Source organism: Bos grunniens, chromosome 6, assembly GCF_055505025.1.
Source record: "Bos grunniens cultivar Pamir isolate PY7600 chromosome 6, Bosgru_T2T1.0, whole genome shotgun sequence".
Taxonomy (NCBI): Eukaryota; Metazoa; Chordata; class Mammalia; order Artiodactyla; family Bovidae; genus Bos; species Bos grunniens.
In genome coordinates, this window is record NC_141170.1 from 20,811,113 (window position 1) to 20,838,622 (window position 27,510).

General features: G+C 40.6%; 1 protein-coding gene across 4 annotated transcripts in view; it reads left to right on the forward strand.

Annotated features, from left to right (window-relative positions):
- RASGEF1B (RasGEF domain family member 1B) overlaps positions 1 to 27,510 on the forward strand; it is a 660,269-nt gene that overhangs the window by 15,350 nt on the left and 617,409 nt on the right. The window lies entirely within an intron of this gene.

The following is a 27,510-nucleotide window of genomic DNA, read 5'->3' on the forward strand; positions in this document are numbered from 1 at the left end:
CAGGTACATCTAATTGCTCCCACCTGTCTGAGGCGGCAGCATGCTGCGGTGAGCATCATCTGCAAGCCGGCGTGTAAAAGGAGGGTGGCGGGCTTCTCCGCCTGGGGCGAAGGGTGGCACCGACTGTTTTGTAGGAAACCCATGGGGGCCACTCAGTAGGGACAGTGTCACAGCTCCCCCAACCCCACCTCTAGAACCCTGTGTGTCCATTGGCTCTGTCTACTCCACCTGCTGACTGCCTGACTGCTAGGCCTGGACCAGAGGATAGTGGCGGTGGCCAGGTTAGCCTGCACTGCTGTGCGTGCCTGTGTGGTCCTAGGCCCCTGCCAGCCTCAGGCTGCCTCTGGAGTGCCTCCGCCCTCAGTCCTCAGTTTCCTGACTGGCCAGAGAGAAGCTGAATTTGGTCTGTCTTCTCAGGATGCAGGAACTCATCCTTCAATAAGCCACCTCTTCAGGATTCCGACTTTTGAGTCTCCTCCCTGACTGCCGCTGACAGCTATAGGTCTTCTTACCTTCTGAGGCCCTGTGGTCCCATCCCTTTATTTTTGGAGCTCAGACTGTTCAACCCAGAATCTCTGCTGCGTGATAAAACCGTCTTGAAGCAGGGAGATCCCGACAGTAGTTGTTGGAGAGGAGCTGAGAAAATAAGAGCAGACAGGGAGAAACCAGACTGAAATGCCTGGGTACATGGTAGCCTGAAATCTAAGATATAATGAAGAGGCTGGAAAAGTCAAGTTTTCCAGGTCTGCAGCTAACATGAACTGTCTCCTTTGACACGCAGCATCTCTGCCCATTTGCTTCTCTGTAAGGGCTTTCCAGGTGGCACTAGTGGGAAAGAACCTGCCTGCCAATGCAGGAGATGTAAGAGATGTAGGTTCACTTCCTGGGTCAGGAAGATCCCCTGGAGGAGAAAATAGCAGCTCACTCCAGTATTCTTGCCTAGAGAATCCCACGGACAGAAGAGCCTGGCGGGCTATAGTCTGTGAGGTCACAAAGAATCAGATATGACTGAAGCAACTTAGCATATTAGCACGACCTAAAGGTTAGGCATCATTTGAGGGTTGTTGTGGACACCCGAGGTACTTCTTGAAAATGACTTTTCTCTTTGGCTTTCTCTTCACTTGTGTTCGGATTTTTGTTCTGAAGTTACCAGAACCCATGCCAAGCAATTTCAGTTGTACATGCTGCCTTTTAATGGTATATGTCTGCCTGTTTTATCTTCAAGCCAATAGATGCCCCACCTTAATTTCTTAAAATAATTGCCTCTCAATCATGGCTGGGAGGAGGGGGCCTCAGAAACTAGTCAGAGACCTATACATTTATTTTCAATACTTTAATTTACTTATTTTTGGCTGTGCTAGGTCTTCGTTGCTGTTCCGGCTTTTTCTCTAGCTGTGGTGAATGGGGGCCACTCTGTAGCTGTGGTGCGTGGGCTTCTCACTGTGGTGGCTTCTCTTGTTGCAGAGCACAGGCTCTAGGTGCGCGGGCTTCAGTAGTTGCAGCACGTGGGCCCAGTAGTTTCGGGTCCTGGGCTCAAGAGCACAGGATCAATAGTTGTGGCGTGTAGGCTTGGTTGCTCCATGACACGTGGGATCTTCCCGGATCGGGGATCAAACCTGTGTCTCCTGCCTTGGAAGGTAGATTCTTTGCCACTGAGCAACCAGGGAAGCCCCCAGAGACCTATTTAGACAGTTAAGAGGCTGTTTGGTCTTTGAAGAGCTCTACGGAGAGGGAATTCCTTCAGTCCTTGGCGTCTCCTTGTGTCTTGCTCTGGGTTATTTTTAAGCACCCAGAGGCAGGAGCTGCGGTGGCATCTGCTCTCTCCTTTCTACAACCGATGGATGCAGTGTTGGCTGAATCAACCCCAAACACTTCACCCAGGTGTCACTTTTAATCAGTGCTGCTGGAGCAGTTAAGTGATCATCCGTTTCCTCCCTGTGGGGGAAAATCTGTGCCCTCAGACAGATGAATAACTGAGTCAGGAATGTGTTTCAAGGATGCTTTCTTCTCAGGCAGCAACCCCTTCAACGCGCTCAGTCATAAACCAAGAGGCAGTTGTTGAGAGCTCTCGACGTCTGGGAGGGAGAGAAGTGTTGTAAGAAAGAGATTCTTAAATCTTTCTAAATATTCCTTTTCTAAAAGTGGAAGGAATGCTAGGATCTGAGAACATTTTAGGCAGCTTTTCATTTCCACCACACGCTCTCTTCCTGACTGTGGAGGGTACCTTCAGTTTCAAGGAAATCAAGAGCAGAGATGAGTGTTTACATGATGCATGGCCTTTGGTTTCATTTTGGTTTGGAGCTGACCAGGAATGTAGTTGCTTCCTGTGTGTGTGTGTATGTGTGTGTGTGTGTTAGTCGCTCAGTCGTGTCTGACTCTTTGAGCCCCCATAGACTGTAGCTCTCCAGGCTCCTCTGTCCATGGATTCTCCAGGCAAGAATACTAGAGTGGGTTGCCATTCCCTTCTCCAGGGGATCTTCCTGACCCAGGGATTGAACCCAGGTCTCCCACATTGCAAGTGGATTCTTTACCATCTGAGCCACAAGAGAAGCCCTAGTTGCTTCCTACACAGGCCAAATAGGTTTATGCAGAAGAGATTCTACCTGAAAGAGCACTGAGTCCCGACAGGACCTCTTGTGTGCTTGCCGTTATCTGACCAGGGAGAACAGGTGCCAGGCTGCGGAGGACACGGGAGCCAGAAGTCACTGTGGTTGAAAAACAAAGCCATTGCGTGTCTGGCTGCATCATCTTCAGAGGCTAAGGACAGATGGTGTATGTTTGAAACAGAATGTCTTTGTGATCTTTTTGTTTCATATTTTTCTTAGTATTTAAGTTAACAAGCCAAGTCTTTGAGAAACGGCTTTAAAATTTCAAGGGAAAAATAAAGCAAAGGACCATAAGTTCACTCCAGCCACAGTGGCACAGTGAGCATTGGGCTAGGTGTTTGGAATGCGGTTTGCAGTACATGAAGGCAGAGGTCCTGCAAAAAGAGTGGGTTTCCTGAACATTCTGATATCTAAGCACACGGGTACGTGGTTTCAGACCCAACAGGCTCTACTTCTCTGTTTCCTGTGTGCTTGGATGGCTGGATGTCGGGTCCTGGCATCAGTTTCTTCCCCTTTAAGCTCTAACATAGTAAGAACCTGTCCCTACCTCCACCCACAGTATTGCTTTGCTTTCTTTGTGCCTCAGGGCTGGTCAGTGATGAGGTCTGGCTCCAGGACAGGAAGTGGCAGGAGAATCATGTAGACAGAGGCGGTTGCCTTTTCTCCCCGCAGAGCCCTCTATCTTCAGTCTGCAGAGCTGCATCTTTCATCCTGCCATCCTCCATCGTGTAACCTCGGGGGGTACCTTTCAGAGGCCACATCCATTGGGCAGAACGCATCTGGCTCTACAGAAGAGGGCTGTCAGTTCCCCACCACGGTGCATTCTACTTATTTCCACGTTCTGTTTTCTGTCTCCCCCAGTAGTACTGCCTAACTGCAACTGTTGTTGTTCAGTCGCTATTGTGTCCAGCTTGTTGTGACCCCATGGACTGCAACACGCCAGGCTTCCCTGTCCTTCACCGTCTCCCGGAGTTTGCTCAGACTCCTGTCCATTGAGTTGGTGATGCCATCCAACCATCTCATCCTCTGTCGCTGCCTTCTCCTGCCCTCAATCTTTCCCAGCATCAGGGTCTTTCCAATGAGTTGGCTCTTGGCATCAGGTGACCAGAGTATTGGAGTCTCAGCTTTAGCATCAGTCCTTGCAGTGAATATTTAGGGTTGGTTTTCTTTAGGATTGACTGGTTGGATCTCCTTGCAGTCCAAGGGACCCTCAAGAGTATTCTCCAGTACCACAATTCTCAGCCTTCTTTATGGTCCAACTCTCACATCTGTACACAACCGTAACTATAGTTTCATTTAAATTTATGCACAACACAAAATAATTATCATTTATTGCCTACGCTGGGCCAGGCATTGTTCTAAGGGTATAATATACATGATATCAGCTGTCCTCTCAATGGCTTCTTAATTTTGGTGTTAACAACCATGTTTTACAGACAGGAAAAATTGAGTTTTAGAGAGTTTATTTGCTTAAGATCATTCTATTAATGTGTGTTAGAGTGAGGATCTCAAGATTCACCTCCCTCCCTCGACTATAGTTACTTGGTATTTAGTTTTTTGCTTTGCTTTACTTTTTGTTTTCTACATCAGCTTCATTTCTAAATATACTCTTGGAAGTAGGAAAGGCAAATCCCATTCTCTCCTATTCTTTCTCTCACTGTATTACCGTTGGGATGGCGTGAGTACCTTACTTCTGGAAATGGTCAATCCAAGGTTGATTAAACTCAGAGGAATTGTTAAAGGAAAGATTCAAGTTCCAGGTCTGTGACCCTTTACAAATAGCCTCTATTTGTGGGGTGTTTCCTGTATGTCGTCCTGTCTTATTCCCATGTAACATTAGGAGAGAATTGATGCTGTCTTCCCTGTTTCAGAAGTGAGGAAGCCAAGGCTCCGAGTCATTACACGGATTGTCCAAGGTCACTTACCCACTCCAGGTCTAACCTGGGAGGTAAATGCTGGATTCTGATTCCACATGCTTTCCCAGCCAGCTGCACTGAGTTACCCGAATCTTTTCCTGGCCTCTGATCTCTGTCTTATCCACTTGGTCTCTTGCACTGTTGCCAAAGTCATTTTCCTTAATAGCCCAACTGAGCACAGTTCTCATTTATATACCCCCAGTTTTTGGTGATTCACCTCTGCACGCAGATTCAGCAGGATATGTAGTTCCCCTCAACAGTGTGTTCCTACCTAATTTTCGTATTCAGTCTTATCTTCTTCCTGTTATCTTTCCAGTGTTCTTGAGACTTTTTAGTCTCTTCCTGTTTCTTAACCATATCCTCTCACCTCCAAGGTCTTCCTCTGCCTGGAATATTCTCCCACTAACATTTTCTTATTGGTATTTCCCCTTTCTTCAAATTTTAGCTCAAATCTCATCTCCAGATCCACTTGCTGGACAACATCCAGCCCTCTTCATGGGCCCACTGAATTTGTTATTTATGTTTGTTCCTCTATGAGACCTTGAACAAATTTCTCTTGTAACTCCTCTGCATTTCACATTTCTAGCTTCAGTGGGAGTAATAGCACTGCTGATTGCAGGGTGGTGAAGGTCAAATGAGTTAGTGCCTGGAAAAGTGTTGCGTTGACAAAAAATTTTGTTTGGGTTTTTCCATTAGATGGTATGGAAAACCCAAATGAACTTTTTTGGCCAACCCAGTACTTAGACTAGTGCTCAGTACATGGTTGTTACTGAGATTCTAGTCTGTGTGTCTCTGACCTCGTGAGCTTTTACAACCGAGTCCTTTTTCCTTCCACAAGACCTAATAGAGAATTTTGCACCTAGCTTTGCATCAGATAAATGTCTGATGCTTTCAACCTTGAAGATTCATGGTTTTCTTTGCTGTTAAATTATTTGTTTATCTGAAATTCAAATTTAACCAGCATCCTGTATTTTTATTTGCTAAATCTGGCAACCTTTGCTTCCCTTCTTCCTCCTCCCCTCAAAACCCAGCTCCTAGAGTCCAGTCCCACTCAACCATGGGAAGCTTTTCCCCACCCTTCCCTCTTTAAAGCCCCTTCTGTGTCAGAGATCCTGTCCCAGGCCCACAGTATCACTGTAGGGAATTCTAGCCGGGCAGCTGCCTGTCCCCACCGCCTCACTAGTATGGCAGTGCTGGAGTGAGCGGGCTTTCCACTGCAAGTGCCAGAGCTGTGACTGAGAGTGGTGTGTTCCTGGCATGCTGTATGTTCATTCTTCATGTGTTCACCAGTTCAGTCACTCATTCATTCATTTACCAAATGTTGTGAGATGCCAGCTTTGTGCTGGATGCCCTCTGGAAGCCTTGCTAAGAGACATTCAAACTGTTTTGACTGTGAGTCACTGTCAGAAATATATATTTACATAACAATCCTTAAGGCACATAGCTATTTATATCTGTAACGCTGAAGTTAAGTTTCAAGAATAATACTTCTCCTTACAGCTGGGATGTACTTGATCTTTGCAATTTTGTTCTTTCCTTTCCTTTCCATTTATTGCGTTCTATTAAGCATTAAACTGGGAAGGACTCATTGAATAGATTTCATGATTTGTGACTCATAATTTGAAAATCACTGCTATGTAGGATGGCAAGATTCTATTTTTACAGAACAGTTTGTATTACTTCATTATCCCAGTACTCTACTTACACCTTATTATACTATACATTAGATTTTTGTGGCCTGTCTTGGGAAGCCATTCACCATGCATAACACTATTTTTTTTGGGGGGGTGGATATTTTCAGAGTTTCAAACAACTAACTTACCAAATGACTTTTGATGAATATCCCGCCTCTAAATTGGGTAAAAGGTTTGACATGTTACCTGATAATATTTTATGACACAGTTTTTAATCTTGAACACTGTACTCAAATTTCAATTTATTTCTCTTTTTGCATCCACTAATAACAAATGTGCTCCCCTGGTTGGATGGCCTCCCCAGGCTACATTTAATGGATCTTTCTGGCTATATATTTTAATTGACTCCATCCCTTCTCCCTTGAAGAAAGTTGTACTTTGAAGCAGTGTTTTTTCCCTTTCTAATTTGCCTGGGGAAGATCTTGATTTTATCTACTACAATGAGCTCCTTTGTCTGCTTAAATGAATCTTGCATACTCTCATCCACTTGGTCCTTCTGACCGCTGCAAGCATCTAAAGGAAGAACCATGTGGTCTGGCTGTTTTGAAAGCAAATAACTTGGACGAGTGTGGCCATTACTTTAGTGATTGGATGTTGGTAGATGATCATAAAGGAGAAGTTTACTTTGAGAATAATAGCTCCCATTGCCACAGCTGGGCTTTCTATGAGGGCCATTTGAATTTTAAGCTAATGGATACTGAGTTTGTCTTGTAAATTCCCCATTCAGTTGGTTTGAGGGCCAATTGGATGGCTCTACCACATCTGAGCCATTGTATACACACAGGCAACTCTACTTACCTTTTGTGTTGGCTGCTTTTAAACTCCGCATGTGGTCCTAAATGCTCGCGGTTCAGTTATAGGAATATGTGGTCCCATTATGATTACATCTGTCTAATGGCTTCTTGCTGAGAAACCGTTACATGATTTTCCCCCCTTTTTTTGTATTTTGATAAGGAAACGCTAGTGTTTCACATCTGTCAAATCGCCAGTGCTGGCTGCGTGTCATGGGGAGCATGGATGGGAGCTTAACTCTTTGATTTTTTTTCTTTTTGCTTAGGTCTTTTCAATTCGTAGTGATGTTCTTGTATATTATGAATTTCTTACTTTGTGAATCTTTGAAAAGATACAATAGATCTAATGGGATGTTTATATTAGGAAAGTTCTGCCTACTTAGATTTGCCTATTGAAGTGGCCAGTAAATAAAAACACAACTTTAATTTGAAATTTGTGATGAATAAGGACTGTGCTTCCCACTCTTTGAGAGTCTTAAATGTACTCTAGGCCTATTTCTCCAAGTATGTATAATATATTAACAGTATTCTAATGTCCCTTTCAAAGTTTACATTTTCAAGCCAAAATCATCATTCTCTCTGCTCCCCACCTGAAACCCACTTTTCCTTTCCAACACCATCATCAGCCTGAAGCTCCCCGTGTCTTCTTTTCTCCTAGAATAGCACTTTGGTGCCAACTTTGCTTACTCTCTTGTCTTCTTTCTTCATGAACACTGTCAGTGATTCTTGCAGATTTTGTCTTGGATTTGTACCATTCTTTTTATCGCATCTAGTCATCATCTACTGATCTGACAAATATTTATTGAGTATATGCTATGACCGAGGACTAGTGGGGTCTGCAGGGGATTTCCTGATAAGCTACTAAAATTGACTTGCCCCCCTGATGTCTCCCTCCTCTCCACTTTTCCTGAATATGCTGCTGGGACACCACAGTGCCTTTTCATTATCACTTTCCTACAGACGAGTCTATACCACTTTCTATTCCCAAAGGGTCAAGTCTTTAAATTCCACCTAGGTTATTTGTAAGGTATTCAGTTAAGTGTCTCACTCTGCATACCCAACTTTAGTGTTTGTCATTGATTTCCTTCAGGGATCTTCACGTGTTAGATATAAATCCTTGCCCTGCGTATTTGTTTATGCTCTTTGTCTATCCTGCAATATGATGACCTATCCTCATTCTTCCCATTCTTCCTACCTAAACACTATCTGATCTTCAGAGCCATAATAAAGACCCAGTTGTTTATGAAGGCTTACCCAAATAAAGCAAAGAGGTTAAGAGTACATGTGCTCATAAATCAAACACTTGGCTTCCAATCCTGGCTCCCTTACTTAACTGTGTGACCTTAAAAAGATTTTTTTAAATTGAAATATAGCTGATTTACAATGTTGTGGTAGTTTCAGGTGTACAGCAAGGTGATTCAGTTATATATATATACACACACACACACACACACACACACACACAATTTTTAAGATTCTTTTCCATTGCAGGTTATTACATGATACTGAGTATCATTTCTAATGCTGTACCATTGGTCCTTGGTGGCTGCCTATTTTGTATACAGTAGTCTGTATTTTGGGCTTTCCCCAGTGGCTCAGCAGTAAAGAGTCTGCCTGCAATGCAAGAGATGTGCAGGAGACGCGAGTTCAATCCCTGGGTCAGGAAGATCCCCTGGAGTAGGAAATGGCAACCCACTCCAATATTCTTGCCTGGGAAATCCCATGGCTAGAGGAGCCTGGCAGGCTACAGTTCGTGGGGTCCCAAAGAGTTGGACATGACTTTGAGACTAAAGAACAACAGCAACAGTCTAATATTTTAATCCCAAACTCCTAATATATCCCTCTACTCCTTTCCCCTTTGGTAACCATACGTTTGTTTTCTATGTCTGTGAATCTATTTCAATTTTGTAAATTAATTCATTTGTGTCATTATTTTAGGTTCCACATATATGCAGTATCTTATGATATTTGTCTTTGTCTGACCTACTTCACTTAGTATGATTATCTCTAAGTCCAGCTATTTTGTTGTAAGTGACATTTTCATTCTTTTTTATGACTGAGTAATATTGTGTATATGACCTTAATTAAGTAAATTACTTCCTTGTATCTCACATTTATTTCCTGTAAAATTAAAATAATAATAGTGGCTATCTTATTGCACTATTATGAGAATTAAATAAGTCAAATAAAATACTTAGCATAGTATCTGGTAATCAGATCAGATTGGATCAGTCACTCAGTCGTGTCCACTCTTTGCGACCCCATGAATCGCAGCACACCAGGCCTCCCTGTCCATCACCAACTCCCGGAGTTCACTCAGACTTACGTGCATTGAGTCAGTGATGCCATCCAGCCATCTCATGCCCTGTCGTCCCCTTCTCCTCTTGCCCCCAATCCCTCCCAGCATCAGAGTCTTTTCCAATGAGTCAACTCTTTGCGTGAGGTGGCCAAAGTACTGGAGTTTCAGCTTTAGCATCATTCCTTCCAAAGAAATCCCAGGGCTGATCTCCTTCAGAATGGACTGGTTGGATCTCCTTGCAGTCCAAGGGACTCTCAAGAGTCTTCTCCAACACCACAGTTCAAAAGCATCAATTCTTCGGTGCTCAGCCTTCTTCACAGTCCAACTCTCACATCCATACATGACCATAGGAAAAACCTATAACATGTATTTTCACCTTGATCTCCATACCCTGAGTATTCCCTCTTCTTTGACTAATCTTACAAATAATATCTTATTGTTGTTGCTGTTGTTCAGTTGCTAAGTTGTGTCTGAGTTTTTGTAACCCCATGGACTGCAGTATGCCAGGCTTCCCTGTCCTTCACTATCTCCCAGAGTTTTCTCAAACTCATGTCCATGGAGTTGGTGATGTCATTCAACTGTCTCATCCTCTCTTGTCCCCTTCTCCTTCTACCTTCAATCTTTCCCAGCATCAGGGTCTTTTCCAATGAGTTGGCTCTTCACATCAGGTGGCCAGAGTATTGGAGTTTCAGCTACCAGTAGCATCAGTTCTACTAATGAATGTTCAGTGTTGATTTCTTTTAGGATGGACTGGTTGGATCTCCTTGCCATCCAAGGGACTCTCAAGAGTCTTCTGCAGCACCACAATTCAAAAGCATCGGTTCTTCGGCATCAGTCTTCTTTATAGTCCAACTCTTACATCTATTCATGACTACTGGAAAAACCATAGCTTTGACTAGACGGACCTTTGTTGGCAAAGTGATGTCTTTGCCTTTTAATATGCTGTCTAGGTTTGTCATTGCTTTCCTTCCAAGGAGCAATTGTCTTTTAATTTCATGGCTGCAGGCATTGTCAGCAGTGATTTTGGAACCCCCAAAAAGAAAATCTGTCACTGCTTCCACTTTTCCCCTTCTATTTGCCATGAAGTGATGGGGAAAGGATGCCATGATCTTAGTTTTCTGAATGTTGAGTTTAAGCCAGCTTTTTCACTCTCCTTTTTCATGTTCATCAAGAGGCTCTTTAGTTCTTCACTTTCTGCCATAAGGGTGGTGTCATCTGCATATCTGAAGTTATTGATATTTCTCCCGGCAATCTTGATTCCAGCTTGTGCTTCATCTAGCCCAGTGTTTCTCATGGTGCACTTTGCATATAAGTTAAATAAGCAGGGTGACAATATACAGCCTTGATGTACTCCTTTCCTAATTTTGAACCAGTCAATTGTTCCATGTGTAGTTCTGACTGTTGCCTCTTGTCCTGCATACAGGTTTTTCAGGAGGCAGGTAAGGTGGTCTGATATTCCCATCTCTGTAAAATTTTTCCACAGTTTGTTGTGATTCACATAGTTAAAGGATTTAGTGTAGTCAATGAAGCAGAAGTGGGTGTTTTCCTGGAATTCTCTTATGTTCTCTATAATCCAATGGATGTTAGCAATTTGATCTCTGGTTCCTCTGCCTTTTCTAAATCCAGATTGTACAACTGAAATTTTCCAGTTCACAAACTGTTGAAGCCTAGCTTGAAGGATTTTGAGCAAGGCCTTACTAGCATGAGAAATAAATACACTTGCATGGTAGTTTGAACATTCTTTGGGATTGGAATGAAAACTGATCTTTTCTAGTCCTGTGAGCACTGCTAAGTTTTCCAAATTTTCTGGCATATTGAGTCCAGCACTTTAACAGCCTCATCTTTTAGGATTTTAAATAGCTCAGCTGGTATACTTGTATGAATTCTCCATAGTGCTGAGTGCAACATAGGTGTTCAATCAGTGCTGTTCAGTTTTGAAAACATTATGCTGTTTTATCAAAATCTGGGTACCAGTTTATTTCTGGATACATTTAATTGTAGTTAATGGAAATGTGACAGCCATTGTCCTTTAGTGACTTGTCCTCAATCTATGGGATGTGTGTTAATTCTAACTTAGGCTGCTGTTGTACAAATGGTGATAATATACTTTTATATACAACTGTGACAGAAGCAGTTCTTGAAAAATGTACCAATTATAAATGTCATTTAAATGAAATTCAACCATAGATTGCAATATAATTAAACACAGGGTATTTTTTGTTTTTCAGTTGGTTTGCAAAACATGTATCCTCAAAATAGGTCAAGTGAAGCAAATCCATGCCATAAGTCAAGGTTTTATTCATCAGACTTTTGCGTCCCATGCTGTTAGTGGAGAATTCTGGCTTAAAGTCAGGTTGGATTATTCCAAAGTTAATTTATTCCAAAGGACACTTACTCAGTAGCCTTGCTTATCATATTTCCAGTGAGACGGAGGGAGTAATGATGCCCTGCTTCCCTGGAAAACTCTGTTGGATGATCTGAAAGCATGGGAATTTACTTTCATGGAGATTATTTGAATTTGGTTGAAAGAGAAGTGGGGGTACCTACAGAGAGGCACATGGGGCTGAAAACTAAAGAGTAGTAGCCTTATGAATTGCAAAGAACCTGCACCCAGAGTCTTAAGATCTGAATTCTGAACCTGGCTTGTCTCCGCACTGGCTGAATGCAGTTGGGGAAAATCTTCTTACCCCTCTGAGTGTCAGTTTTCATAGCTCTGAAATGCAGGTATCAATATTCGATTTGCATTATTCACAGAAATGATGTGAGGCTCTGGTGTAATAAATGTGAAAATCCTTTATAAAATATCAAGCATTCTACAAACATGAATTGCCATCACTGGTACTGTAACAAAGAGGATGGAAATATAAGGTAACTACTTGGTGTCCTGGGCATGTAGGAACCTGCTGACAAGTGGACTGTTGGGGATGGTATGAATGACAAAGAATTGAAATGTTTCTGTTTGAAGGTAGAGAAAGAATATGAAGCAGTCATAATTTACAACTAGAGCTTTAACGCTTGCATAATAACCCCTGGAATCTCTGTATGCAGAGATTTACTTCAGGAATAATGCACTTTAAAAAAAATATTGGAGGATAATTGCTTTACAATATTGGACTGATGCTGAAGCTGAAACTCCGATATTTTGGCCACCTGATGCGAAGAACTGACTCATTGGAAAAGACCCTGATGCTGGGAAAGATTGAAGGCGGGAGGAGAAGGGGACGACAGAGGATGAGATGGTTGGATGGCATCACCGACTCAATGGACATGAGTTTGGGTAAACTCCGGGAGTTGGTGATGGACAGGGAGGCCTGGCATGCTGCAGTCTCCATGGGGTCACAAAGAGTCAGACACAACTGAACTGAACTCTTGTTTTAGTTTCTGCAGTACAGCAAAGTAAATCAGCTATATGTATACATATATACCCTCACTCTAGATCCTCCCACCCTCCCACCCCACCCCTCTAGGTCATCACAGAGCACCGAGCTGAACTCCCTGTGCTGTAGAGCAGGTTCCCACTAGCCCTCTGTTTTGTACATGGCGGTGTATGTATTTCAGCTACTCTTTCAATTTGTCCCACCCTCACCTTCCTCCACTATGTCCACAAGTTCATTTGTTACATTAGCATCTCTATTCCTGCCCTGCAAATAGGTTCATCATCATAGGTTTTCTAGATTCCACACGTGTGGGTTAATATACACTGTTTGCTTTTCTCTTTCTGACTTACTTTACTTTGTATAACTGGCTCTAAGTTTGTCCATCTCAGTTCAACTGAGTCAAATTTGAGGAAGAATGCACTTTTTGAGAAGTAAACTTGAACTAGATTTATGAATGAAATTCTATCCGCGTGGGAGGAGGAATGCAGATATCAGTGAAAGAAGGAAAACTGCAAGGTGGGACTGCTGGAGCAGACTCAGAAATAGGGTGTGAGGATATAGGACCGTAGATGGAAGAGACAGACAGTGGTTCCAACTCTTTTTGTCCCCTGAATCTAGCTACCTTGTGCCAGCAAAAAAGAGCTTGACATATGATGATGCAAATAACCTTGCTGTGGGGCCATTTCAGAGAGTAGAGCTCAGACAGGGGAGCCTGTTCAATGCAGGGGGAGCACTGTGGGTCTGGCAAGGGGGCAGTGAGTAGTTTCCAGCAGGAGCGGTCCAGACATGCAGGCAGCCTGGAGCCAGCAAGGTCCAGTGGCTGCCTGGACTGGTTCGAGAGTTTATAGGATGTAATCTCCCCCAGAGAACACCTACTGATAATAAAGGAGGAACAGATCCTTGGGAGAGAACCTGAAATCCTCAGTGTGTGGGTAGGGTTATGTGGCTAGCAAAATTTGGGTATGAGTGATACGAAGACTTCATCTGTAACCACATTTGGGTACTTAAAACTGGCCGGTATTATCTAGTCAATTTCCTTCTTTCCTATTCCAGTCTTGAACCACGGTAGGCCTTTTGTGACATCTAACCCCCAAGGCAATTTTTTTTTTTTTTAGCCTAACAAGCTTATTCTTGATGTTTATTTTAACCAAATTTCATGTGTTAACATGTATTGTGTGTCTATTTGAAAAAGGGGGTGGTGTGGGAGAGGTCAGGCTCACATAACAGAGCCACACATAGACAGAAAACACACAGACACACCTTGATTTGCTCCTGGAGTGGTCATGATGATTGAACCACACCATGACCAGTGGTTAAAATAAATCCAGAAATCTCACTGATTTTATTTACCAGCTTTGCTCTAAAACCTCAGATGTGTTTATGCAGGTGAGGCCAAGCTCATGGTACACTTCTCAAGCATTAGCAAATGGAACTGACTTTCCTTCAGAGTTTCTCTTTTGCCTCCTTCCTCTCCTCTAGCTTAGGGAGGCCGTTTCTAAGAATCTGTGGCATCACTGTGTGCAATTTTCATTTTTTTTCTCATCTCACTCTGCAAATAGAAACTGATTGCATTTTTCCTCATATATAAAGAAATAGTGCATCTGATTTCATAGGCCAGAAAGAAATGATTGGAAAGCATCCAGCCAGGCCCTGGGGAAGCCCCTAAAATTATCCTCTGCCTTATGGACTGTCCAGATTGTTTGTACGTGTGGCTGGGGAAGATGGGGGTAGAGAAGAGGGATTTGGGAAATAGACTTTTCTTGTGCCCAGATGCTGTGAGTGTGTCAGATGGCTGAGTGAATACCCCGATGCCTACTGTGATTTTTAGGAGTCCATTTGCTCAGTGCCGGGTTTGGACATCCAGGCAGCTGGGTGGATCCTCTGGGGTTCCTAGCTGATGCAGCACCCTCTCTCTGCTCATTGTGTGGACTTCCCTTTTGCGTGAATACTTCTTGGATAAATAGATGTCTTTTGGCTTACTGTGAGTTCTTTCTTTGATTTGGAATTGCTGCCGGTTAGCATGACTAAGAAGTATGCCCTCACTTAACAGAGTTGATGGATCATAGATAATAATAACAGTTCTTTGTCGCGTTTAGAATTCACCAGAACACCTCATATACATAATCTTATTAGAAATGGAGAAACAGTAGGGGGTTCTTTTACTCTATTTACAGATGGAAAAATGAAGGAAGAAGGAATTGAGAAATATTAACCTTTGGAAAACAGCTTGGGTTTAAAATTGTCCAACAGCCTTGCAAATAATAATTTCTCATTTTTTTTCTGTGTTTGTCTTCCTCAATAGAGTTAAGAAGATAGCACTAGAGAAACACCATCAATTGAAATCATTAATATGAAAGTCTTTGAAACTCATAAAGTAGTGCAAAAAAATTGGCTTCCCAGGTGGCTTAGTGATAAAGAATTCACCTACACTGCAGGAGATGCAGGAGACCCAGGTTTGATCCCTCAGTTGGGAAGATGCCTTGGAGGAGGAAATGGCAACCCCACTCCAATATTCTTGCCTGGAAAATTCCATGGACAGAGAAGCCTGATGGGCTACAGTCCATGGTGTTTCAAAGAGTTGAACACAATGACTGAGTGACTAACGCGGTCTGGAATATTGCAAGATATACCTAAATACTGTAAAATATTATTATTATTTACATGAAAAATTTCCCATTTTCTGGCCTTGCAGATGGACATGGTAACAGAGGAGACCATCTTTTTTTTTTTTAATTTATTTATTTTACTTGGAGGCTAATTACTTTACAATATTATAGTGTTTTTTGTCATACATTGACATGAATCAGCCATGGGTGTACATCTGTTCCCCATCCTGAACCCCCCTCCCACCTCCCTCTCCATCCCATCCCTCAGGGTCATACCCTTGCACCAGCCCTAAGCACCCTGTCTTATGCATTGAACCTGGACTGGCGATCTATTTCACATATGATAATATACGTTTCAATGCTATTCTCTCAAATCATCCCACCCTCGCCTTCTCCCACCGAATCCAAAAGTCTGTTCTTTACATCTGTGTCTCTTTTGCTATCTCGCATATAGGGTCATCAATTACCATCTTTCTAAATTCCATGTATATGTGTTAATATACTGTATTGGTGTTTTTCTTTCTGACTTACTTCACTCTGTATAATAGGCTCCAGTTTCATCCACCTCATTAGAACTGATTCAAATGCATTCTTCTTAATAGCTGAATAATATTCCATTGTGTATATGTTCCACAGCTTTCTTATCCATTTGTCTGCTGATGGACATCTAGGTTGCTTCCATGTCCTGGCTATTGTAAACAGCGCTGAGATGAACATTGGGGTACATGTGTCTCTTTCAGTTCTGGTTTCCTTAGTGTGTATGCCCAGCAGTGGGATTTCTGGCTTGTATGGCAGTTCTATTTCCAGTTTTTTAAGGAATCTCCACACTGTTCTCTATAGTGGCTGTACTAGTTTGCATTGCCACCAACAGTTTCAGAGGGTTCCCTTTTCTCTGCACCCTCTCCAGCATTTATTGTTTGTAGACTTTTTGATAGCAGTCATTCTGACTGGTGTGAGATCGTACCTCATTGTGGTTTTGATTTGCATTTCTCTGATAATGAATGATGTTGAGCATCTTTTCATGTGTTTGTTAGCCATCTATATGTTTTCTTTGGAGAAATGTCTGTTTAGTTCTTTGGCACATTTTTTGATTAGGTTGTTTATTTTTCTGGAATTGAGCTGCAGGAGCTGCTTGTGTATTTTTGAGATTAATTCTTTGTCAGTTGCTTCGTGTGCTGCTATTTTCTCCCATTCTGAAGGCTGTCTTTTCACCTTGCTTATAGTTCCCTTTGTTGTGCAGAAGCTTTTACGTTTAATTAGGTCCCATTTGTTTATTTTTGCTTTTATTTCCATTACTCTGGGAGGTGGGTTATAGAGGATCCTGCTGTGATTTATGTCAGAGAGTGTTTTGCCTATGTTTTCCTCTAGGAGGTTTATAGTTTCTGGTCTTATATTTAGATATTTAATCCATTTTATTTTTGTGTATGGTGTTAGAAAGTGTTCTAGTTTCATTCTTTTACAAGTGGTTGACCAGTTTTCCCAGCACCACTTGTTAAAGAGATTGTCTTTTCTCCATTGTATATTCTTGCCTCCTTTGTCAAACATAAGGTGTCCATAGGTCTGTGGATTTATCTCTCAGCTTTCTATTTTGTTCCATTGATCTATGTTTCTGTCTTTGTGCCAATACCATACTGTCTTGATGACTGTAGCTTTGTAGTATAGCCTGAAGTCAGGCAGGTTGATTCCTCCAGTTCCATTCTTCTTTCTCAAGATTACTTTGGCTATTTGAGTTTTTTTTGTATTTCCATACAAATTGTGAAATTATTTGTTCTAGCTCTGTGAAAAATACCGTTGGTAGTTTGATAGGGATTGCGTTGAATCTATAGATTGCTTTGGGTAGTTTACTCATTTTCACTATATTGATTCTTCTGATCCATGAACATGGTATATTTTTCCATCTATTTGTGTCATCTTTGATTTCTTTCACCAGTGTTTTATAGTTTTCTATATATAGGTCTTTTGTTTCTTTAGGTAGATTTATTCCTAAGTATTTTATTCTTTTCATTGCAATGGTGAATGGAATTGTTTCCTTAATTTTTCTTTCTGTTCTCTCATTGTTAGTGTATAGGAATGCAAGGGATTTCTGTGTGTTAATTTTATATCTTGAAACTTTACTATATTCATTAATTAGCTCTAGTGATTTTCTGGTGGAGTCTTTAGGGTTTTCTATGTAGAGGATCATGTCATCTGCAAACAGTGAGAGTTTTACTTCTTGTTTTCCAGTCTGGATTCCTTTTATTTCTTTTTCTTCTCTGATTGCTGTGGCTAAAACTTCCAAAACTATGTTGAATAGTAGTGGTGAGAGTAGTTACCCTTGTCTTGTTCCTGACTTTAGAGGAAATGCTTTCAATTTTTCACCATTGAAGATAATGTTTGCTGTGGGTTTATCGTATATGGCTGTTATTATGTTGAGGTACGTTCCTTCTATACCTGCTTTCTGGAGGGTTTTTTTTATCATAAATGGATGTTGAATTTTGTCAAAGGCTTTCTCTGCATCTATTGAGATAATCATATGGTTTTTATCTTTCAATTTGTTAATGTGGTGTATCACATTGATTGATTTGTGAATGTTGAAGAATCCTTACATCCCTGGGATAAAGCGAGGGGACCATCTTTGATGATCTGTTTCTAAAATCTTTTCCAAGCCCTTCTTTGTCCCACAAAATTAGCATAAATTCCACCTGCCATCTCTAACCAGCCCCATCAGCCCCATCTCTTCGAGTTCCCTGTATCACTGAATGAAGAGCTCCTAAGCCAAGGCTTGTTGAGAACCAATCAATTTTTGTCTTGAGACAAACTCTTCCTAAGGTACGGCATGTGCGCTAATTGAAAGATTCAGAAGCTGAGGTTCATCGAGATAAAGCAGACATCCCGAGATAACCACAGCCAGGAGGAGAGCTGAGACTTTGGCTTGTGTTCTCAAGTTCCCCTGCTCTTCCCAGGGCAAGCTGAGTGTTAAGTGTGATGCCTCCCCTCCCCTGCCACCAGTATAAGGAGACAACTGAGTTTCAGATATGATAGTTCTCTTCATTCCCAAGTCCCCCACTCTTACCAGGGAAAGGTGGGTGTTAACTGTGATGCTCCCCGCAACCCCCCCTAGTGTTAGGAAGCAACCAAGTCTCAGATATGTTAGTTTTCCCTATAATGACTCCATCACCAAGGCAAAGGCATGACCCTTCCCACTCCCTGTATCTTTATTGGTACCAAAGTCTGCTGTTTAATGATTATCTTCTAGAGTTTAAGCCAAATCTCTACTCTGTCACTCATCACTTATTACTGTGTGAACATAGGCAAGTTAACTTCTCTAAGCTTCAGGGTCTCTTTATCTGTAAACTGAGGATGGTGATTATCATGAGGATTAAATAAGAAAATAGGTATAAAGTGTTAAGCACTGTGCCTGGTGCATATTAATGTTAGGTGTTACCTTTCTTCTGCTGCTTATTTTAAAAATATTTCCACCTCATGGTTGGGCTTGATTTACATTTTAGCCTAGTTCTTCTCCTGTTAATTTTTTGAAAGTGAGGTGGACATTGAATGGACATGCGATGGGAATGAGAAATGCCCGAGAGAAGGCACCTTCTGTATATACTTTTTCCTGGTATATGAAAACTGTATTAGATGCCATACTCTAATGGTGATAAAAGATTGGTTTTTAAAATTTTTTTTCTGGGTAAATAAACTAATGTTTACTTTTCTTTCTGAAGTCTCTTGCCCATCACATACTGTGCTATGCTGATTACTCATTGAACAAGTATTAATTTAATCCTAATTGTATGCCCTATTCATGTGCTTGGTGCTGTAAGAATTACAAAAGGAATAACGCATAAGCTCTTCCTCAAGTTTACTTGAAGAGATTTGATCTCTAAGTGCAAAAACAGGGGACAGTTCTGAGCTGAGGTCTGGTAGGAAATCACCATGCCTATTCTAGGGACAAGATTTCACAGGTTCTTTCCCAAGAATGCTTCCAAGTGCTGCGGCAACGATTTAAAATCTTTTCCAAAAGAAGGAGTTGATTTCAGAAGAGAATCTGATTTTCTAGATTGATATGATAAATAGGCAAAATAAATTATCATTTGTGTTTTACAACTTGCCAAGACACCAGAAATGATTTAAAATGGTAAAAGGTGGAATTATGTCTGAGGTCACATCAGACATAAAACCTTTTTAAAACCAAGCCTCTTTATTGGATTTTCTAATTTATTTTGCAGTACCTTCAGCATATTACTTTCCTCATATGTATAATGTTCTTAAAAAATCTCACTCATCTTCCTGGTAGATTTTATGAGTTATGACATGGAAACACTCAGTATAGGCCCAAGCACATGGTATCAAAGTATCCAATTAGTAATATTTTTCTTTCTACACTGATGAATATGCTCTTTGTCTTTTCTAGACCAGAGGTTTAAATTAACTCCTCCCTTTGAAGTCCCTCCTCATGTTATCCACTTTTATTCTGCTATCTCCTGGAACATTTCAATATTGTCTACAGCTCAGCATGGCTTTTCCTACCCCATCAAAGAGTTAATAATGCCGTGTTCCAGCCTTTCTAATTTGCTGGAACTACTTCATCAGAGAAATCGTTGTGGCTCTTTTTGTGCAACTCACTGATGTCCAGAACAACTAATTAGAGAGGGGAAATATAGAAAATCAATCTTTACTAACATCGATGTTTCTTCCAGTTTAAGCAAATGGTTTGCTTACATTCTTTGTGAAAACCTGTTGAGATCTAAAATTACCCCAGATGACTACGTTAGAGAGTTCTAATAGGCTCTTGGTGTTAGAATAAAGATTGCCTGAACATTAAATACACTGTCAGGATTTGGAAGGGATCCAGCACATTACGTGAACTCACTAGACAGTGGTTTGTACTCATGATACCATGTAAGAAGCTTCAGGCAAAGATGGGACTAGTGTAACTTCATAAGAATCTAGCTACTTAGAGGAAAGAGGATGGTATTAGATCTGTTTCCCTTTGCACCTTTATTTCTTGATCTTTCCCCACCCTGGACTCCCGGAAATCAACCTGTATGAAATACATCTACAGAATTCTCTTGGCCTCAGCATCTAATTATTGGCTTTAGCCAGTGGAGAGCATTAGCTAGAGATTGGAGGGAGGGGAGATTGTGAGGGCAAGATGTTTATTATCCTGACTCACAGTTTTCTAGGTTACCTTGAGCTGGTTGGCTCCTGCTACCTAAGATCACAGCTCCTGTAAGATGGTTCTCTCCACATAGCCTGTCTGTCTCTAGCTTCCTGCAACTCTCCCCTTTTCTTGCTACTTTAAGTGGGGTGCTGTGCTGTGTTTAGTTGCTCAGTTGTGTCCAACTCTTTGTGACCCCATGGATTATAGCCCGCCAGGCTCCTCTGTCCATGGGGATTATCCAGGTAAGAATACTGGAGTGAGTTGCCATGCTTGGGGATGTTACTAGTCCCAAGACATTGTACCATGCCTTGTGTTTTTTCTTATACCTTTCTTGCATCTTTGTAAAATTTTACTGAACTTCTCTCAAATTACCCAATTTGAGTGTGCCATCTGTTTCCTATGAGGACCCTGAATGATAGAGGAACATTAGCAACATCCTCTTGAAAGATCAAAGTGGCCATCTGAATTACTGGCTTGTAAAAAATTCTGCCAGTTCATAAAAATGCTGTGTACCTTGCTACCTATTCAAGTCAAAGTGGGAAATCACAAGAATGACGTGTAAAGATGTGGCTTGTGTTGGTTGTGATTGTGGTTACGTGGAATGTTGTTTGGGTAGAATGATGTATTTCTAGAACTTCAGTAAATGCCAGAATCTTAACAGTGGAGCATTTAGAGAGAGAGTGGGAAGTTGAATGCATGGCATCTCAACTTCTCAGCTTGCGGGTGAGGAATCTGAATTGTCAAGAGAATTAGGTGAGTTGCCCAAGGTCAGCTGCTTAGCAAGTACGTGGCAAAGCTGGGTCTTGAACCATGTCTTGTGACTCTGACATGGTTCATAGTGCTCCCGATTGTGGAAAGGTGTCAAATTTAGTTTCCATTAAGCAGAATACATGGATTTGACTTTAACTGGTCAGCTTGCAATGAACTAGAAATACACCTAAACACAGTGTTGTGGGTTTTGATTTATTTTAAACAGGAAGTTAAGTGCAAGTGAAGAATTTCAGTTTATGATAATTCACTCATCTGTTGCATCAGTTAGCTACATAGAACAATGTTTTGGAGATGTTAACACTGTTTTGGAAATGGCCTATTCATAAGGAGGTATTTTTTTTCTGTATAGTACTTTTAGTTTCAGAAAATGTAATTTATATTTGTGCTGAGTGATGGGTTATAAACATATTCAGAAAGCAATCCTAATCTCTGAATGTGTTTCATTTAAAAAGAGTTTTGGGGGAACTGAAATCTCCTCACTGTTTCATATGAGAAAAATGTTTGATTTTCTATTATGTCTGTGGTGTGTGTTCCCTATGAACTGGTGTAGTTGTTATATGGAGAATGTAAATGTTTCTACCCTTAAGATAACAGCAGCCTAATGCTGTTATATTGGATAAAGATTATGTTCCAATTGGAACACCAACAGGATAAAATTTCCTGCTTTAGTCAACTGTTAAGAAGACTTGCAAGATAACCTCTTCAATTAAAGTGTAAACCTCTGACTTCAAGGGTGAAAATTTACATTTGTTTCATAGTCTCTTCTACCTCTTCGCATAGTGGATGGGGAAAATGATAATTGCTTAGTAAAGATTTGGCCAATAAATAAATGAAATAATGATAGATGTTCATGTAGTATTTCAGGAATAGGAATGGGAATTCACTCCCGTTGTTGTTATATCCAGTTCGTAGTTGCTGGGCTTGACGGGTCACACAGCAGAAACATTACTTTGCTATACATTATATGTGAGCATAGTGACAACTTTTTTTTTTCCTATTTAGGTTTGCATACAGAAAAATTGAATTGTTAATTCAATATTATCTTTTTAATAAATTAAAGACTAAAACTGTTTAGGTAAGCAAATTAATAGTAGATTGATTTAAATCAATTTTTACTATGAAACATCATCAATTTTCATATAAATAAGCCTTGAAGGTTAATAAATATAAGCGGTTTGTTGGCTTCAGTTTTTGTGCTTTGATCCATAAAAATGGTGACTCACATCAACCAGATGTGTTATTTTTCTTGTACCTTTGCATGGTGCTGGGAGGGTCTTTTCTTCAATCCTGCTTTCCTGGATAATGCTGCTGCACATTATTATATTACATGCATTGTTTAGAATTTTGAGCTATCAGTTTTGCCCCTGTGTAATTCAAAGCTGCAAATACATACCATTCCTTTTAAAACATCATAAATGGGTCCTTTTAAAAGCAAATGCCAAGATTGGCTTAATTATCTTTTGAATGGGGGAGCTTTCAGAGAAAAAGTCCTGTTGAAAAGGTAATAGTCATCTTCATGCTGACCCTTATGTAAAAATTGTACTTTGATAAAGATATTTCCTCCAGAAAGAAAGTTAAATAGAGAGCTATGCCATAGTCCTCTGGGGTGAGTACTGAATATTAACTTATTACTCATCCTATCAAATTACTCCTCTGCCTCATTTGACCCCAAGATGGAGGCCCGTGACTCCTAGAGGTTATAGGCCTCAGATTAGGCCATACCTGTGAGTGAGGGGAATTGCTCTCTACATATATCTGCCACTTTTTCCTTCTTCTTTTCTTCCTTCTAAAATGGTAAGAACTCCCACTTGTGAAAATGCACAGCCAATTCCCTGCTTTTTTCCTCTTTTTCTCTCTCTTTTTTATTATTTTCTCATTTTTCTATTTTTTTTTGAATTGGAGGATAATTGCTTTGCAATATTGTGTTGGCCTCTGCCATCCATCAACGTGAATCAGCCACAGGTATGCACATGTCCCCTCCCTCGTGAACCCCCCTCCGCATCTCCATACCCCGTCCCACACCTCTAGGTTGTCACAAGAGTACTGGGTTGAGCTCCCTGTGTCACACAGCACATTCCCACCTGCTATCTGTTTTATATATGATAATGTATATGTGTCCATGCTATTCTCTCAATTAGTCCCACCCTGTCCTTCCCCCAGGGTGTCCACAAGTCTGTTTTCTATGTCCACGTCTCCATTTTCTATATTGTGACAGTAGAAAGCTGTGCCTTTGAAGAGGTGCAGCAGGCTTTCTTGCTGTCTCTGAATTCACTATCTTCATTCCACACTTCTGCAAATGTGGAGTGACTGTCCTACCAAGAAGCTTAATATTAGACAGTGAGAAGAACTGTGTATTTCTTCAGTATTATATCCCTGGCACATTACAGTGTTTCCCGAATAGCAGGCTTACAGAACTAATAAAGTGATTAAAGTCATAAAGCCACACCATACCTTTTCCACAGGTCTTCTGCTTTCCCCATCACCAAGAAAACTTGAAAAACATTGGTCTCTATGAATGTACATACTTAAAGATAGAAGATACTTTTTTGATGAACTCCTTTCCCCCTTCTCTTTGGTCTTGAAGGCTTACCAAATTGACTTTCTTTTAACCTGATTTCCAATTGCTTTTAAATATTGAAGTGGATAGAAAGAGATGTTAGAATGGGATTTTGCCCAACTTTAGGGAAGGCATTGGACCCTAAAATATTTCAGGATGACTTTGATTGTAAATTCTAAGATATATTATAATAACAAATTTAACATTGTTTAAGTTGATTAATAATATTTATATGAGTCTGACATTTTTCATTAATACAGTTGAAACTGTTCATTATTTTCAAATTACTAGTATTCGATTGAAGAACATAAAATTTAATGTACTTTTAATTTGCTTTTTAGAATTACTTTTTGAGTATATATTTACATCTTTTGAGGAACTTTCTGTATAAATCTTCAGTTCCTATTAATTGGAACACAGTAGATACAGAAATTTTCCTCACAAATTGTGTTATATTCCAAAATGTTCATAATTTTGAAAGGTAGTTACAAAAAATGAATTTGGACAAATTTCCTTATTATCATAAACACAATATTAACTTGAAATTTTGCCTCTATGATGTCTAAAACAACCCTTGTTTTTCTGCTTGAGTCAGAAACCCTTTCAGTCTTGTTATAACTGTCCATGGTGCTGAAAGCATACTGTCTTAATAGACATAGTCACAAAATGATGATAGTGTGAGAAATTTCCAGACTAATGTCCCAATTTTCAGTGAAGAATTATAGAGAAGTAAACTCATTAACCTAATTTGATGTAGTTTATAATGGCTGATCAAGACTAGAATTCATGTATTTTTTTCTTTTATGCCAGGCTGGCAAACCTGGTTTCAAACCTAGAGGACCCTTAGTAGCTCGCCAGGCTCCTCTGTCCATGGAATTCTCCAGGCAGGAATACTGGACTGGGTAACCATTCCCTTCCACAGGGGATTTTCCCAACCCCAGGATCAAACCCAAGTCTCCTGCTTTGCAGGAAGATTCTTTACCATCTGAGCCACCAGGGAAGCCCTTAGTAGAGTTAAATGCACAAAACTCTAGGGTTCAATTTGAAAAAGCAGTTCCTGCATTATGAGTCTTCATAAACCCTTTGGACACTGGAAAGTATATGGAAATTTTTTTTCTTTGTTGGGTACAGTGATGAGATTTCATTAACTTGTAACAACTCTACTGGTGAGGGTTCTGAAACCTTTGGGAAAAAACAATTTTAAAAAATTCAGAGTCGTTTCTCACATTTGAGTCTTTTGAAAGCCTTCTTAAAATTCAGACTAACTTGTCAGTACTTTCCAAATATGCACAACTACCTCATTATTTTAAGATTTACTATTAAAATTTAGTGTCTACCCATGATTTTAAAAGTATTTGGAAAAGGTAACAAAATGTAGAATAATAAACCTTGAGATTTTTGGGTAAAAATTCTGAGATAAAGTATGAGCCACCCCTTATAAATAATGCTTAGAAGAATTTTCTCTGGTGAAGATTTTCTTTTCCTTCCTAATAGTTTGAGAAGATACCTACTTAGTTTGTTCTTGCACTTTGGATTGATAATTTTATTTTTCTCATTATTTTTGTCTTGGTTTGACTATCTTACAGGAACATTTGAAATCTGTTTTGGTTCCTTCTTTGAAAGATTATTAAGATTACTTGTATTTTACTTAGAATATGCGGGTATTTTTAGAAAAGTTCAGACATTTTGTCTTCCAAATATATGTATAGGAAAAATAACAAAAACCATCCTTTAAGTTAAATCTATGTATTCAGAAAACTAAAATCATGGCATCCAGTCCCATCACTTCATGGCAGATAGATGGAGAAAAAGTTGAAACAGTGGCTGACTTTATTTTTCTGGGCTCCAAAATCACTGCAGATGGTGATTGCAGCCATGAAATTAAAAGACCCTTACTCCTTGGAAGGAAAGTTATGACCAACCTAGATAGCATATTCAAAAGCAGAGACATTACTTTGCCAACAAAGGTCCATCTAGTCAAGACTATGGTGTTTCCAGTGGTCACGTATGGATGTTAGAGTTGGACTATAAAGAAAGCTCTAGGTGAGTGATCACACCATCGTGATTATCTTGGTCATGAAGATCTTTTTTGTACAGTTCTTCTGTGTATTCTTGCCACTTCTTCTTAATATGTTCTGCTTCTGTTAGGCCCATACCATTTCTGTCCTTTATCAAGCCCATCTTTGCATGAAATGTTCCTTTGGTATCTCTAATTTTATTGAAAATCACTCACCTAGAGCCAGACATCCTGGAATGTGAAGTCAAGTGGGCCTTAGGAAGCATCACTGCAAACAAAGCTAGTGGAGGTGATGGAATTCCAGTTGAGCTATTTCAAATCCTGAAAGATGATGCTGTGAAAGTGCTGCACTCAATATGCCAGCAAATTTGGAAAACTCAGCAGTGGCCACAGGACTGGAAAAGGTTAGTTTTCATTCCAATCCCAAAGAAAGGCAATGCCAAAGAATGCTCAAACTACCCACACAGTTGCACTCATCTTACACGCTAGTAAATTAATACTCAAAATTCTCCAAGCCAGGCTTCAGCAATACGTGAACCGTGAACCTCCAGATGTTCAACTGGTTTTAGAAAAGACAGATGAACCAGAGATCAAATTGCCAACATCAGCTGGATCATGGAAAAAGCAAGAGAGTTCCAGAAAAACATCTATTTCTGCTTTATTGACTATGCCAAAGCCTTTGACTGTGTGGATCACAATAAACTGTGGAAAATTCTGAAAGAGATGGGAATACCAGACCACCCGACCTGCCTCTTGAGAAACCTATATGCAGGTCAGGAAGCAACAGTTAGAACTGGACATGGAACAACAGACTGGTTCCAAATAGGAAAAGGAGTATATCAAGGCTGTATATTGTCACCCTGCTTATTTAACTTCTATGCAGAGTACATCATGAGAAACACTGGGCTGGAAGAAACACAAGCTGGAATCAAGATTGCCGGGAGAAATATCAATAACCTCAGATATGCAGATGACACCATCCTTATGGCAGAAAGTAAAGAGGAACTCAAAAGCCTCTTGATGAAAGTGAAAGTGGAGAGTCAAAAAGTTGGCTTAAAGCTCAACATTCAGAAAACGAAGATCATGGCATCTGGTCCCATCACTTCATGGGACATAGATGGGGAAACAGTGGAAACAGTGTCAGACTTTATTTTTGGGGGCTCCAAAATCACTGCAGATGGTGACTGCAGCCATGAAATTAAAAGACACTTACTCCTTGGAAAGAAAGTTATGACCAAAGACTCTGATGCTGGGAGGGATTGGGGGCAGGAGGAGAAGGGGACGACAGAGGATGAGATGGCTGGATGGCATCACTGACTCGGTGGATGTGAGTCTGAGTGAACTCCGGGATTTGGTGATAGACAAGGAGGTCTGGTGTGCTGCGATTCATAGGGTCACAAAGAGTCGGACACGACTGAGTGACTGAACTGAACTGAACTGAGATAGCATATTGAAAAGCAGAGACATTAGTTTGCCAACAAAGGTCTGTCTAGTCAAGGCTATGGTTTTTCCAGTGGTCATGTATGGATGTGAGAGTTGGACTGTGAAGAAAGCTGAGCGTCGAAGAATTGATGCTTTTGAACTGTAGTGTTGGAGAAGACTCTTGAGAGTCCCTTGGACTGCAAGGAGATTCAACTAGTCCATTCTGAAGGAGATCAGCCCTGGAATTTCTTTGGAAGCAATGATACTAAAGCTGAAACTCCAGTACTTTGGCCACCTCATGCAAAGAGGAA